The sequence below is a fragment of the Hyaena hyaena genome, unplaced genomic scaffold (assembly GCF_003009895.1).
Source record: "Hyaena hyaena isolate Hyena2069 unplaced genomic scaffold, ASM300989v1 scaffold_246, whole genome shotgun sequence".
NCBI lineage: Eukaryota > Metazoa > Chordata > Mammalia > Carnivora > Hyaenidae > Hyaena > Hyaena hyaena.
In genome coordinates, this window is record NW_024080877.1 from 562,513 (window position 1) to 577,307 (window position 14,795).

General features: G+C 42.4%; 1 protein-coding gene across 1 annotated transcript in view; it reads right to left on the reverse strand.

The window, feature by feature from the left end:
- The window catches only part of LYPD6 (LY6/PLAUR domain containing 6), a 125,573-nt gene extending 112,023 nt beyond the window's left edge, over window positions 1–13,550 (reverse strand). Inside the window, exon 1 of the mRNA XM_039244560.1 lies at window positions 13,484–13,550. The gene's annotated coding sequence lies outside the window, so the exon portion shown is untranslated. The remainder of the gene's footprint in view (window positions 1–13,483) is intronic.
- Window positions 13,551–14,795: the final 1,245 nt, after the last annotated feature.

Sequence of the window (14,795 nt, forward strand, 5' to 3'; positions counted from 1 at the left end):
AACTTCCAAGCAGAGTTATTTTATCTGTGTATCTTTTTTTAAAAAAGAAAATAAACATTAAAGGCTAGCATCAGATTTGTGGGTTAAAATATTTACTTTTGATTGTTAAGAAAAATAGTGTTGTGTGTCAGGTCATGATTACACGATGGCTTGGCAGTGGTGACAATTACAGGAAGCACCACCCATTAACTAAGCTTCGTTTATTCAGCAAATACTGATTAAGTAGGGAGAGCCTCTGCTCATTAGATATCTACAGAGTATCTATCCAGTTTGTGCCAGGCCTTGCTTGTGGTGAGTGATGAACTAAGGCACCACACATATCTTTAAGGGAACAGGAAAGGTGGCCTCTAAAACATCAGAGTTGAATTAAAACACTGGAGCACAGCATGCTCTGGAATCCTCACCAAGACAACTCAAGGTGGGGAACCACGAGACCCCCAAATTGAGCCAATGGTATAATATGGCTCTTATTGCTTGGAAAAAGAAATGCTTATCAATTGTCCACCAAATTCCAAAATTCAATTTAGAGTTCAAAAATATAATTAAATGAGCTTGGGTGCCTCAGTCAGTTAATCATCTGACTTTGGCTTAGGTCATGATCTCATGGTTCATAACTTCAGGTCATGATCTCATGGTTCCTGAGTTTGACCCTCACGTCGGTCTCTGTGCACTGACCGCTCAGAGCCTGGAGCCTGCTTTGGATTCTGTGTCTCCCTCTCTCTCTGTTCCTCCCCTGTTCATCCTGTTCATGCTCTGTCTCTCTGTCTCAAAAAAAAAAAAAAAAATATATATATATATATATATATATAAAATGTATGCAACTAATTCCAATTTTTTAAACAAGACAAACAGAACTAAATAGGAATACTGATGTTTTATTAGAGACATGCTTGAGTTCGAACAACAGAACATATGACAAAGGCTCTTAAAAATTCAGAATGGTGGAGGGGCGCCTGGGTGGCTCAGTCAGTTAAGCATCAGACTTCAGCTGAGGTCATGATCTCACGGTTTGTGGGTTTGAGCCCTACATCGAGCTCTGTGCTGACAGCTCACAGAGCCTGGAGCGTGTCTTTAAATTCTGTGTCTGCCTCTTTCTCTGACCCTCCCCTGCTCACGCTGTCTCTCTCTCTCTCAAAAATAAGTAAAATATTTTTTTAAAAACTGTCTGCTGTAGATTGTCTTGTAGATTACCTACTACAGAGATCCAGATTAGCTTAAGGTTACAGAATTCATGAAGTGCAAGGATTATAATATGAAAAACAGCCAGAGTGAATCCTTACTTTTCCTTCTAACCCAAGAGATTACAGAGGGCCACCCTGTATTCCTCCACCCCTTACAACCTCTGCAAGTGGAGCTATTTCAGTAGGAAAAGGCAAAATCCAGACCCAGCCATGCTAGTCCCCAGGACATCTTCCACTCCTTCCTCAGACACTCCAGGTTTCACCAGCTCCTCATCAAGCAAAGGGTGAATGTGGCAGAAGCCAAATTAAAAATCCAAGATTGGTATGAGGGGGGGGAGGGTTCAAGGTGAGATAAACATCTTCTGTAATCCTGAAGATGAAGGGAAGAACAGTACACATTTTGTATACATTCAATATTTGTCTTTTCATCTTGATGTTACAGTTGTGATTAATTGCACTGCTTGGCTCAGAAATGCCTCTGTCAGAATAAAATCTGGGTCTTTTGCAAATTGTTCTTTTCTGAAATACTATCCCCTCTATTAGCATAAATGTTGCAGTGTTTTTGTTAAGGGTGTGGGGGTGAAAGTCGTTATTTGTGTTTTGACTGCCTGTGACTTTATGCAATCTAAAATTTAACACTGAAGAGGAAAATGCATATCTTGCAGGTTTGCATTCTCTCAGCATGCTCTTCTCTTAAAAGTAGATGCAGGGATTTTCTAACAGGGTACTTTTTTGATCAATAGGTTTATACACAACACACAAACTCTTCTAGATAAGAGGCAAGGGGCTAGCTAGAAAAGAAACAGAAGAGAGACAAACTATTGAACTGTAGATTCACAGAATTTAAAACTCAAACTCTAAATGTTAAAAAAGATTTTTTTTTTTTTTTAAAAAAAAGGGGTGCCTGGGTGGCTCAGTCAGTTAAGTGTCCAACTTCAGCTCAGGTCATGATCAGTTGTACAGAACCCTGACCATCAAGAAGCACCTTCAAACGGGGTGCTGTTGTCAAGCAAGTTTGGGATTCACTGAGTACTACACCCCCTTTCAGATATTTAGAAGGACTATTCAGTTACTTAAAGTTCTGAAAAGTCCTGCAATGTAAACAAGATATACAATGTTATTATTTAACCCACTGTTTCCCAGACATATTGGACCATCATCCCCTTTTTTCTGCCTTCAATGTTCAACAGAAAGTGTGTCTCTTCTTGCAGATCTTGACCTAGAAGTGCTTATCTCGTACAATCATTTTACAGATGAAGAAACAGACGTTCAAACTTAACTCATTTGGCCAAAAATTGAGAATTAATTAGTGGTTGATAATTCAGAAAATAGCATGACTGGAGTTTGGATAAAAATAGGAAATAATTTTATTTATAAAAATAATTTTATAAAAAAAATAGTAGAGATCCCAACATCTTTCCTTTCCACCCATACCTCACTATAAAATAGCTGCCTCTCCAGAGTCCCTGACTCACTCTACTCAGACTCCTACATTCCCTCAACTTCTACTTGCCTACCTGACCAATGAGCACCCATTAACTGGCTCAGGTTCATTCATTAGTAAGTGCGTCCTTCCCCCGAAGGAAGCCTTTTAACAATGACTTACCAGGCAGTGGCTTTAATGGAGGCCATGGCAAGAACACAGCAGATACCTTAAGGCAGATAAAGCTTTGGGTTTCCCCTTAAATTTATTTGTTTATTGTAGGGATTTCCCAGGTAAGTCCGGAAGCAGACAGGATAGAGAAAGTTTTCTCAGACTGATCATATAGTAGATAATCCTCTCCTTACTGTTAAGTCCTCTGGTCCCATCTTTCCTGCACTCTTTTGCATTTTCTATGTCCAACATTATTCAGTACACAGTTTCTCCTAGAAAGATGGGAAACCCTCATGCAATGTCAGAGTGGGCCAGAAGCCACAGGAAATGAGTTTACCCACTTGCCTGCAATGCCTTCTAGGTGCTACATAGCGCTCCACATCTTCTTATTTTGCTTAGCCTACTGAAAACTACCTCTTCTGGCAAAGGTCTCTCCTAGCTAGTTCCCCAGCTGAGAAGAAAGTACCATTACACCAAGGTCTCTTTCTTTGAAATGCTATTCCATTATATGCTATCTACTGTCCTTCATTTAGAAAGTTGAGCCTCTAAATAGCTCTAGTGGGGAAAATGTCTTTTGCATCCTGTTGATCATCACTTGCCAGGCTTGGCTATGCCAAAGAGCAACACTGGCAACAGTGGAAGATGAACCCTGAGTTGTTTCTCAACACTGGGTGGAGTGGATGTTGATCCTGCCACATTCACCTGCTGCTTCTTAAAGCAACTTTTTAAATCAGCTGGCTGTGATTCCAGTCTATGACAATGTAACAGGAAGAACATTGGCCATTAGAGATTAAAGCTTGCCTTGTCTAGGTCTCCGTTTAAAAAGTGCCAGCCCTCACCATGTATGTTCCTCTCTTCTATGAGAAGAGAGCCATATGGGAGACGGCTCATGAATAGCATAGAAAAATTTTGTACATCTTTACCAAATATAGCAAGTTTGATATATTGTCCTCTATTATATTCCACTAGAATAAGCACCAAACACACGGAACATATGCTATATACAGAGTTAGGCAGCCACTATGTGACCTAGAGAGAAACAATACTATTGAGGTCTTAAGAAATTACATATGAATAATAAATCTGGGTGACAGGAAGAAGAATGATCATTTTTTCCTTCAACTTTTCTGTTGTTTTTGTTTAACAGAAATTATCTATGCACTTTAAAAAGCATAGTACAGCTTTGTGTGAAAGTGTGAAGCAACCAGTTTATTTCCACTTGTGAAGATGGCATACCTCACTTCCCCAAGTCCTAGGTCATGGGAAAGACTAATGGCTTATAATCTGTTCCGTATAAACCACAATACCTACAGGGTATTTCTAGGAAACAAAAGCAGGGAGATGTCTCTGAAGAGAACAATCACAGTATATGGGATGTGTTCTTCCTGGACATCCAGAGATTAAATTAGGTAGTTGTTGGGGTACCTGGGTGGCTCAGTCAGTGAAGCGTCCAACTTCGGCTCAGGTCATGATCTCACAAGTCTGTGAGTTCGAGCCCTGTGTCAGGCTCTGTGCTGTCAGCTGGGAGCCTGGAGCCTGCTTTGGATTCTGTGTCTCCCTCTCTCTCTGCCCTTTCCCCACTCATGCTCTGTCTCTCTGTCTCAAAAACGAATAAACGTTAAAAAAATTTTTTTTAATTAGGTGGTAGCTGTTATAAACAACTAAACCTATTGTTTCCATCTAAACCAATCTTTCAGGGTGCCTGGGTGGCTCAGCTGGTTAAATGTCTGACTTCAGCTCAGGTCATGATCTCATGGTTCGCAAGTTGGAGCCCCATATTGGGCTCTGTCTCTTGGACCTCAGAGCCCGGGCCTTTGGGTTCTGTGTCTCCTTCTCTCTCTGCCCCTTCCCCACTCGCACTCTATCAATCTGTCTCTCTCTCTCTCTCTCAAAAATAAACATTAAAAAATAAATAAGTAAAATAAATAAACCAATCTTTTGTGATTGCCCTCATCAATATCACCACAGCTTTTTCTCTATGAAAGTGCTAATTCTATTCAACATATTTATTGAGGTATCACTCTCTATAAGACACTATGCTCATGCTAGCATTCAAGAAAAGTTAAGACATTATGTAAATAATAAGCTACATGTGAGAAACAACATGTCAGTACAAAATTTAAGCCTAAGTAAAAGAGTAAAGTTTTTATTGATGGGAGGAGAATCAGGAGAAAAGGTTTCTGTGGGAGGCTGCACTTGAACTAGGCCTGAAGGATAAAAAGGACTGCCAATTGGGAAATAATGGATGGAAGGACACTCCGAACCAAGGATGTGTCTGACCAAGAGTCAGAAGTGCTGTAAAAGTTTTTGGGAATCCACTCAGTTGAGTGATTGGGAATATGAATTAAAAGAATTTCATAAAGAAAATTCTTCTATGAAGTTATACATAAAAGAAAAACCATATACTTCTAATACCCGTCCTTTGATCTTCTATGGAAAGATACTACATACGTGCAGAATAGTACTTCCATTAAAGTCAGTATTTTTAAGTGGTAATTTTTAGAACACTTGAAAGTGGGTTTTGTCCCTCTTCAAGATAGAAAAATTCTAAGAAATTAAATGTATTCCGCATGAATAATCAAGTCAAAGAACAGTGACGAGTTATAGAGAGAGAAAAGAGCAAATCGCAGGGAGATGTGCTAGATCTTTTAAATTATTTATTACACAGCTCATGCTCTTAGAAGCCAAGAACCCTGCTTCATTTAGTTGGGTCTAAATACCAACATTATTCCACTTTCGGTTGCTCAAAACTATTTTATTAGACCAGCATTAATGAGTAGTTTTAAATGTCAAAAATATATGCATAGGTTCCTACTCATCTGGGAGCTTAAAGTTTAATTGGTGCAGCCCCTTGGTTTTATAGTTGAAGCAAATGAAGGCCAGACGGTGGGTGACTACCTTGCTAAAGGTCATCCGGCTAGTTCACGGCAACTAGTTAAACCAGAAAAAAGTAAGTAAGTTGCCCAAGGTCACATAGTTGGCAACAGGTGGGCAGAATTACAACACAGGAGAACTTGGCCTCTAACCTTTACACTGACTGCACTGCTCCTCTGCCAGTGGAAAATTAACATAATGCCGCACAAGTAGGTAGAGTCCTGTAGATGAAAAGCCATACAAACAAAAAGTAGAGGGTAATAAATGCTATTATTGTAAGTGCAAGTAAGGGTATACATTATCTAAATTGCTTTAATGGCATAAAGGAACCAGTATTTCTAGATGTCTTGATGGAAACTTAAGTAATGTGTACATTTGCTAACTTACACAATTCGGTACTAAAAAGGGAAAAAGGAGATGAGAATAATGCAATCCTTAGTTCTCCTGCTTCTTGTGCATAAAAACATTAAATAATATATTTTTGAAAATTATCACCCAAAATCCTACCACCCGAACACAATAACTGTATTGTTAACCATTTAGGATGCTTAAGGAGACTTGTTTTGATAATTCAAATAACAATCTTGATTTTCTTTTTCACGGCAGAGATAGTAGGACAATCCTGGGTTTAAGAACTCTTACATCCGGCTTCTGACACATCTATGAGAAGATGAAGATTCTACAGCCAGGACTTCTGTGTCCCCTAACAACCTCTTACGCAGTAATCACTCATACACACACATACATGTCTCTTGAACCTGCTTTTGATTTTAGCCTGCATGCCCTCCTGGCAAGAGAGAGGGTGAGGATGGGCAGGTGAGAAGGCAGGGGCAGCGGTATTATACAGTGTTTGGTTTACTACTTTCTGCCCCAAATCCCTTGCTTTCAAATGCCAACATGTGTTTTCTAGTTCTAGTTTTCTACTTCCGTGAAAAATGACCCAAGCACACTCCATGTATACATGTGTGCATGAGAATCTGACTTCTAGCCCTTTTTTTGTAGAAACCTGAGAAGGGTAAAAAACTCAACGAAGTTACTAGTTATGGTAGCTAGTTACCGGTTATAACTGTGACCTCTAATTGGCAGACTGAGGGAAAACTAGAATAACCTGATGCAGAAATGATACCTGCAGTATCCCTGACTGCCGCAATTCTGGAAACAGGGTACATCCCCTTTAGGAACCTGGAAGTGTTGTCTATGCAGTTGTTACAGGAAGTTGTTACAGGAAGATGTCAGCTCCTGGGGGCATGAGGCCTCTCAGCCAAGATGGCTCCCACACCTGACTTTCATCTCCTCACACCTGAGCTGTGCTCCCTGGGCGGCTGCAAGGGCTCCCACAAAGGAATGCCTGGTGGCAAGTCATGTTCCTGTCCTATGGTCTTCTGCTTACACTGGCGTCATGGGTGACCAGTGGTAGTCCTTCAGTCAGATTAGTTGAATCTGAGGAGATCTTCTAGTAGACATTACAGTAATCTTCATAATATATAGACAAGGGTCCTATCCCTTGTGCCTTTTTCTTTCCTGGAAGACTTCTTTTCTTTATATTCTGTCATCAGATACTAGCCACCTTCCCGAAGTACTCGTTCACAATCCTGGGCACTGATTTGATCATTTGAGTGTTTCTATCTGGTTCCTTCATGTCTATCTTTCTTGAGGAATGACAAGAAGAGTTGCATGCAATAACGTATATACAAGATTTTATACAGTAACAAGATAAAATCATCTGTTCTTCCATTAAGATTCTGACAAATCAGATATATTATTATTTTAACCACAGCCACTTATTAAGCTGATGTTGGTGTAGAATATACATTGACTTCCAGGTTTCTTCTAGGGATCTAGTATTAGGTTCAATTATGAACATTTAATAGTTTGTGGCTTACATTTGTCTCTTGCGAATATTATATCTTGCCAGAAAGGGGCAGATCCCAACGTGGGATCATACGCATTGGGTTCCAAGTTGAGGAAGGAAGATGGTGATCCCAAGTCTATGCCTGACAGAAAGGTAAAATCTAGAGCCAATGAAAGAAACAAAACCCCAGTCCAAAAACACAGGAACAAAATGAAATGAGATGGAGTCAAGGGGTAGGATCTGGATCAAAAGTTGAGAATAAGCCAGAGGATCCTAAATAACCAACCCAGGCCATTTCTGTGGCCCAGGGGTTGTATAGTACAAGGAGTGTCAGGATGACTTATAGATCACAATTAAATTAAGACTTGAATAAGTCATATGAGCTCAAAGAATAAAGTGGGCCTTAGGATCTCTCCTTACTTAAAATTTCTGAGTCTATTGGAACTTTCATCCATTTCATTTAATTAAAAGCATTCAACAGTATTTATTGGGAGACTGCCATGTGCCAGGCATCAAGGCAAGCACTGTGGAGTCCAAAGGGAAGAAACAGACTTGGTCCCTGCCCTCATGGGGCTTACAGTCTACAAAGGAGTCAGCAATGCTTTCAATAGCTTGGTTCTTCATATCCTGATAGTTATGGCAAAAATGGAATGAAGCTCTTTCAAGTTCCTAATTTTCACTACGTAAAGGAGAGCACCGGTGCACCTTTTCAGCCACATGCTTTCCTAATAAACATAAGGAAGTTATTTACCCATGCTGCCTTTTATATACATGGAATTCGGAGCAAAATTTGCAACTACAGATTTCCAGAAGAAATAGATATGATCATCAAACAATGCTTTCTTACAGTAAAACAGTATGAAATCTGAGGTTATGACACTACATCATATTTTCAGAACACTTTTTCTCATAAGAGCAATGCATGTCCATTGTAGAAAATTTGGAAAACAGCCAGGAAAAAGATGACAATAAAAGCATTTGCAATCCCATACTACCCAGAGATAGTCACTGTTAATATGTTAATGCATTACTTTCTATCTAGATCGATGAACATATAAGTAGCAAAGATTTATACAAGCTTATTCAATGACACATTTTCATTTTTTTTAAATGTTTTTATTTATTTCTAGGAGATAGAGAGACAACGTGAGCAGGGGAGGGCCAGAGAGAGAGGGAGTCACAGACTGAAGCAGGCTCCAGGCTCTGAGCTGGCAGTCAGCACAGAGCCCAATGCGGGGCTCGAACCCACGAACCGCGAGATCATGACCTAAGCGAAAGTCGGACGCTTAACCGACTAAGCCACCCAGGCGCCCCTCAATGACACATTTTCAAAAAATGGAATCACACTAGCACAGAGTTTTGCATCCTACTCTTCTCTTAATATTGACTTTAACTTGGCGGATATACTGTTCTTCAGAGGGCTGAGAAAGTATTATTTGGCTCTGTCGACTGCTGATGGGAATAGAATTTAAAACCATTTCCTATAAATGTGCTTGGGATTGCTTTTCCCAAGTACACTTATCTTCAATCTTCCATTTTGCCTTTAATCTTCTATTATTTTTCTTCCCATTTAGGTTGTCTTTTAAGTTATTCCTATGGTTCAACTTTATCAGCTTGATTTTACTTACTCATAAGAACTACATGCCATCTGTGAACACTTATAAAAGTTTAAATAAAATCATCCCCAAACTACTTCCTGGAAGAGCCCATTTGTCCACCCAGAGAAGTGTCTATTTATCTTCACTCTGTTTCTTTCTTCTTGGCCAGACAAAAAGGTCATGAATTGGGAGGGAAATGGGGTTTGAAATCTGGCTATACTTTTTCAAAGTTTAAAAATATTATAGTTTCTGTACACTGTAGCCACATACTTCCTCCTCTAACTTGAATAAAATCCTCCTCCTTTCTGCAAAATATGTTATATTTTCCGTAATCTGTGTTGGCTTTGAATACCGATCTCCCAATTGTCCATGGGGACATGGGTCTAGTTCAAGGGCTCCAGGTCCTCCCTAAAACTCTCCTCCTGACAGGAACCCTAAGGATGCCAGCCAATGCCCCAGAAGGCTGTCACTTACACAACAAAGTTTCTTTATCACACTTGGGTAATGGCCACCTGGTCTTAGTGATTTTTATCTGTATCTGGTCTGTTGATTAGGTCTGGAATATCCTGAGCACGTATTTTCTCTATTTCCTCCAGTGTGATTATTGCTTGAGAAGCCTGGGCGTAAGAGTATTACTCAGAAAAAGATGAAGTAAAGAATTCATTTACACTATGTTCTCTTTATCTCTGAGTATACGTTTGGTACAATGTAAGCCAAGTGCTTCTACAATTCTCATTTCACAGTATTTAAGAGTCTTTTGCTATTGCTTTAGGAATCTATTGCAAGGATTGTTTTTCTCAAATTCATTTTGGCTATCTTATTTTTGTGTGCCTAGGATCTGTCATCCTTTGTGAGCTCAATTCAATAATCTGACCCTTCAAATATTTCTTTCTCGTTACATATATCTGAGTAAGAATTATTTTTTCCTTTATTTTTCCCTGTGCATTCAATGTTTCAAACAGCTTCAATACAAGACCTTTATTTTTCTCATCATAAGTTTCCGTAAGGAAACCCATAAACTCCCCACCTTCTAATGGGTAATTTAATTTTTAAGTATTTATTTCCATTTTTTCCTCTTCCATGCCTGCACTGAATTATCTTTTAGAGAACTGATTATATACTCCATGTCTTTCTTTGGAGTTCTCTCTCTCATTATAATATCAAATTGAATTGAATTGAAAAATGTATATATATATATGTTCATCATTATGTTGTCCAACGTGCACCGCATCTGCTAGGCACTCAGTGGACATTTCCAGAATGAACGTATGATACCAATAGCTAACAATCACGGGACATTTCTTGGGTGTCATGTTCCACACTAAGCATTTTACATGTATCAAATAATTAATTCTCAGGCCCTAGACTATAAGCATAATTGGCAAGGAGTCTGTCCATGTATCCCAGGCATCTAGAGCAGTACTGGCACTTAGTAGGTGCTCACTAAATAGTGCCACATGGATAAACTGAAAACCTGCATGAGGTAGGTGTCATTATTATTCATGCTCTACACATAAGAAAACTTTTGATTTTCTTATGTGTCTTTCCAAAGTACAGAGAGGTTCAATCACTTTCTGAAGTCCCACGACAATTAGCATATGTGTAGCCAGGACCTAATTCCAAAGGCCACATAGTTAACTAGGACTTACTTCGAGTAAACTCAATACCTACCTACATTGATGCAAACAAAATTAATTCTATTTGTCTTAACAAACAGTCTGCAATGTCACAAATAAATATTGTGTGCAATAATTTTCCAGGAAAAGATTGGCAAATGATGGGTTTTTAATAAATAATCAGATAGGCAGATAGATATGTTATTTTCCTTATTGCTAATGATGCAAGTAAAAACAGGATTTCTCTCTAATCAATATCTTCTGTTGCATTAGTACATTTGTTAATGAAGATTTCAGGACTTTTTGATAAATGGGTATTTGTTGTTGTTTTCCTGAGTGGTTCTGGGTTTCTTTAAGTAATCTGTTTTGTCAATTCCTTTTAACATAAAAATGGCACTAATGAAATAACCATTTATTAGGGCCTCCTTGTAATTGTCTATAGAGCTTATGAAGAGTTTCTGCTTATAAAGTGGGAGACTTACGTATTTCTGTCACTGTCACAAGCATCTATGTCACTACTAGTCCCTTGATTTTCCTGAAACTCTATCATTAGGGCATCATTCTTTAGGGTTTTGTTTACTTGTATATTTAATAACTCATTAACAAAAATAATGTACCCTTTGAAAAGGATAGTTCCTTAAAAACATTATTAGCTTTCTCCTTAAATCCTTATCACTCTACATCTTCGTGGGAGTTAAATGATATTTAGCAGAGAGCAAAGCTTTTTGGGAATGGTACATAATGGTTCTGAAGCCACAGGTTGAATAGTAAAAAGAAGTACAGAAATTGGAAGTAGGAACACACTGAACATATAGTCCACATGAAAGAAGGACAGGAGGAGAGAGCAAGGGAGGTAGACAACAAATAGAAAAACACTTGACCTGAACTCTACTATTCACCTTGGAAAAATCATAATCTCCAAGAGCCTGAGCTACCCCACCTGTAAAATGGGGATGACAAAAATATGACTTCCTTACACTTTAACAGGACATCTCAATGTGCCATGTAAACTGTATAGCATGATGAGATTAAAAGATGGTTTTTTTTACCTGACATTATTTGCCTGTAATCAGCCCCATTCTGTAACATAAACATTCATTTTAAAAAGATTGTCAACAGCTTTAAAATATAGACCCATGAATCCTACCTCCCTTTTTTGGTCTAGAAGCACTTCTGATATTGTCAACCCAAGGAACCATTCACAATTTTCCACAGCCTTTGTGCACCTACAAGCTCAGAGAGTGTACTGTGTGCTCTGAGGACTAGAGTTCTGTAAAACCTCTGTTTAAACAAGGAAGCCTCTTTTAAGTCCTGTTTCAGTCTGGTGCCTTTGGTCAAGGTGGAAACTAAAATTGAAAACAGATAGATGTTTTACATTTAAATGGGTTTAACATAAATGTGCATTAAGCCATTTCATGGACGATTGCACAAATATCTTTTGCAAACTTGGTACACGTGAGCACATATACAGTAACTATTAATGTCTTCCAGGGAAATAAGGTGCAAATCCAAATTTTTAAGGAGCTATCTTGAGTCCTCTCACTCAAAAGAAAATGTGATGGCTTTAAGGGAATTGCTCTAATAATATCATGGCATCTGCAATGGCTGGCCAGAGCAGAGCAGAGTGTATGTCACCATAGTTCAATTTAACAAGAAATAAGCTGCTCCCTGGAGAATCTAAACTCCCTAGTCTCCCACAAAGAAAATTGAATTTTGGAGGTCACACTTTGTGTAGGTTACCAGAGGGAGAAGCTTAACATTCTTTTTGTGATATGCTCTGGGAGGTCAATGCTATTCTACCAACAAATCGCTACCAAAGATCTGCTCCCGCCTCAACCCGCCTCCCAAAATTATACAAGCCCTTGCAGTCCCCTAGGAAATGGCAAATGATTGTGGCACTTAAGATGCCTGAGACCACGGCGGATGCCATCACGTTGAAACATCAAGTTTTGTATGGGGAAGTGATGAGAGGGGTAGATACTGGGGCAGGGTGTGGGGAGGGGAGGAGAGCTCTTGAGACTGTGGTGTGGGGCAGAACGAGTCAGACAGACCCACAGATAGAACGCTTTAGGCTAAAATTCAGTGTTTAGCCTAATGCAAATCAACCGAACTGCTGTTACCAGAGAGAAAAACACATCGCCAAGTCAAGCCCAGGCGAAGCCCCAGCTCCGTGGGTGGACGGCCCCCTCGCCCAGTCGCCCGGGTGGGTGGTCGGAGGGCCTGGCGAATTCCCGCAATGACTGGAGGCGCCCCAGCTTACCGCATCCTGGGCAGTGGCCCTGGGTGGGCGCAGCCAGGCCATCGACCCCCCCCACCCCCCAGCCCCTGCAGCAACATGTGGGGCGCTGCCACTCCGCCGCCCTGGAACTCCCTCCGGCTGGAGTTCCTGGTGGACGTACACTTGGCCCGGAGAAGGTGCTGAATTACTCTTGGGAGAGATTCCACCAGCGTTGAACTTGGCAGCTCCTGACATTTCCATCCCACCCTCTGTGCGCCAGCACTACACACACGCACACACACGCCCCTCTAGACCTGCCCAGGCTGCGCGCAGTGCTGGCTGCCCACTCGGGGAACAGAACACCGGAGCGGGATGCAGAGGCAAGCACCCCATCTCCGCTGGCCTCGGGAAGGGGGTTGGCTGTCCTAGCACTGGGTAGTTCCAGGGACTAAGCCCACTCCCTGGTCGGCCCAGAACCCGCTTGAGTTAGGGCCGCTGGCACCAACCCAGTCTCCTTTTGTGCTCTCCCGGGAAGCCCGCCTCTACTCACCCGGGCTGCGCGCGGATTCCGGCCGCCAGCGGCAGCCCGCTGCCCCATCCCACGAACACTGCGGCGCCCCCAGAGTGTGCAATGCGGAGCCCCGCCAGCGCGCGGCCGGAGCCGGGGAGTGCGGAGAGGGAGCGAGGGAGGGAGGAGGAGGGAGAGACAGCGCGGCGGGGAGGGGCGGGGGTCGGGGGAGGGGGCGCGCGCGCCACTCCCACTCGCGCCGGGCACTCGCCTTCGCCACTCCCACTCGCGCCCGGCACTCGCCTTCGCCTGCAGCCCCGGCCGGCCAGCCCTGCCTCGCGGGCCGCAGGACCAATCAGCGCGCGCGGGGGGAGCCGAGCCCTCCACGGGGCGCGCTCATTGGCCCGGCGCGCTGGACCCAACTCCGGGAGAGTCCGCCTGAGCGCCAAGTCTGCAAACTCCAGACCGCCTGGCGCAGGTGGGGCGCCCCGCTCCGCGCTCTGGCGGGCAAGGGAGTCCTCCGAGTTCTACCCGCTGAACGCAGAGGATTTGAGACCTGCGCTTGAAGCCTTTTCCCAGTGAGTGTTCCAAACAAGCAGTGTTTGCTCAGGTTGCACCAATTTCTTCTGTGAGCGACCCGCTGCGCGGCTCGCCACACCTTCACCCTGGCTAGCAGTTGAGTGATGGAAAGCCTGGCTGTGTGAAATGGCCCCAGCGAAATGTTACTCCTGGCCACCCTTGCGAGAGCCGCACCACCTAAGAGCTGAAAAGCAAGTCGCGCTCTGGTTCTGGGCAGACTTAGACCGCTTGACGTTTGCAATAGAAAACAAGCCTGCGGGGTGTGGGGTGGAGCGGTGGGAGACAGACGGGGAGACAGGTCTTCGTGACAGAGTGGGAATCTAGCTGTGGGTTTTGGAAGCAAAATTCTCCCACCCTCTGCCAAACCCTCCTCCCAGGTAAAGCTGTCCGCTACCCCCCCAGCCCCCCTCACCCACTGCCAATCTCTCAGGAGATATTGATTTTTTTTCTTGTTGTAAGCCAGGTTTCACTCTCCCGAACTTTTCAATCCAAAGCCTCAAAGTGGAAAGGGAGCACGACCTTACCTTCCTCTCCTCTTAGCACCGCTGGGGGCTGGGGGGTGGGGGTACGTAGGAGTTGATCAGAGAAGGTCCCAGAAAGGTCCCCCACCTCTGCCCGGGGTACTTGGCCTGCAAGACTACCTTCGCTGTAGGACCCGCTTTTGTGCCACAAAAGCCACATTTGTGCATCTATGAGGCCCCTCTCCTGCGTGGACTTTCTATTTTTCAAGCTTCTTTTCAGGTAGGCCTGCTCTGAATCTTCCTGCATCTGCTCT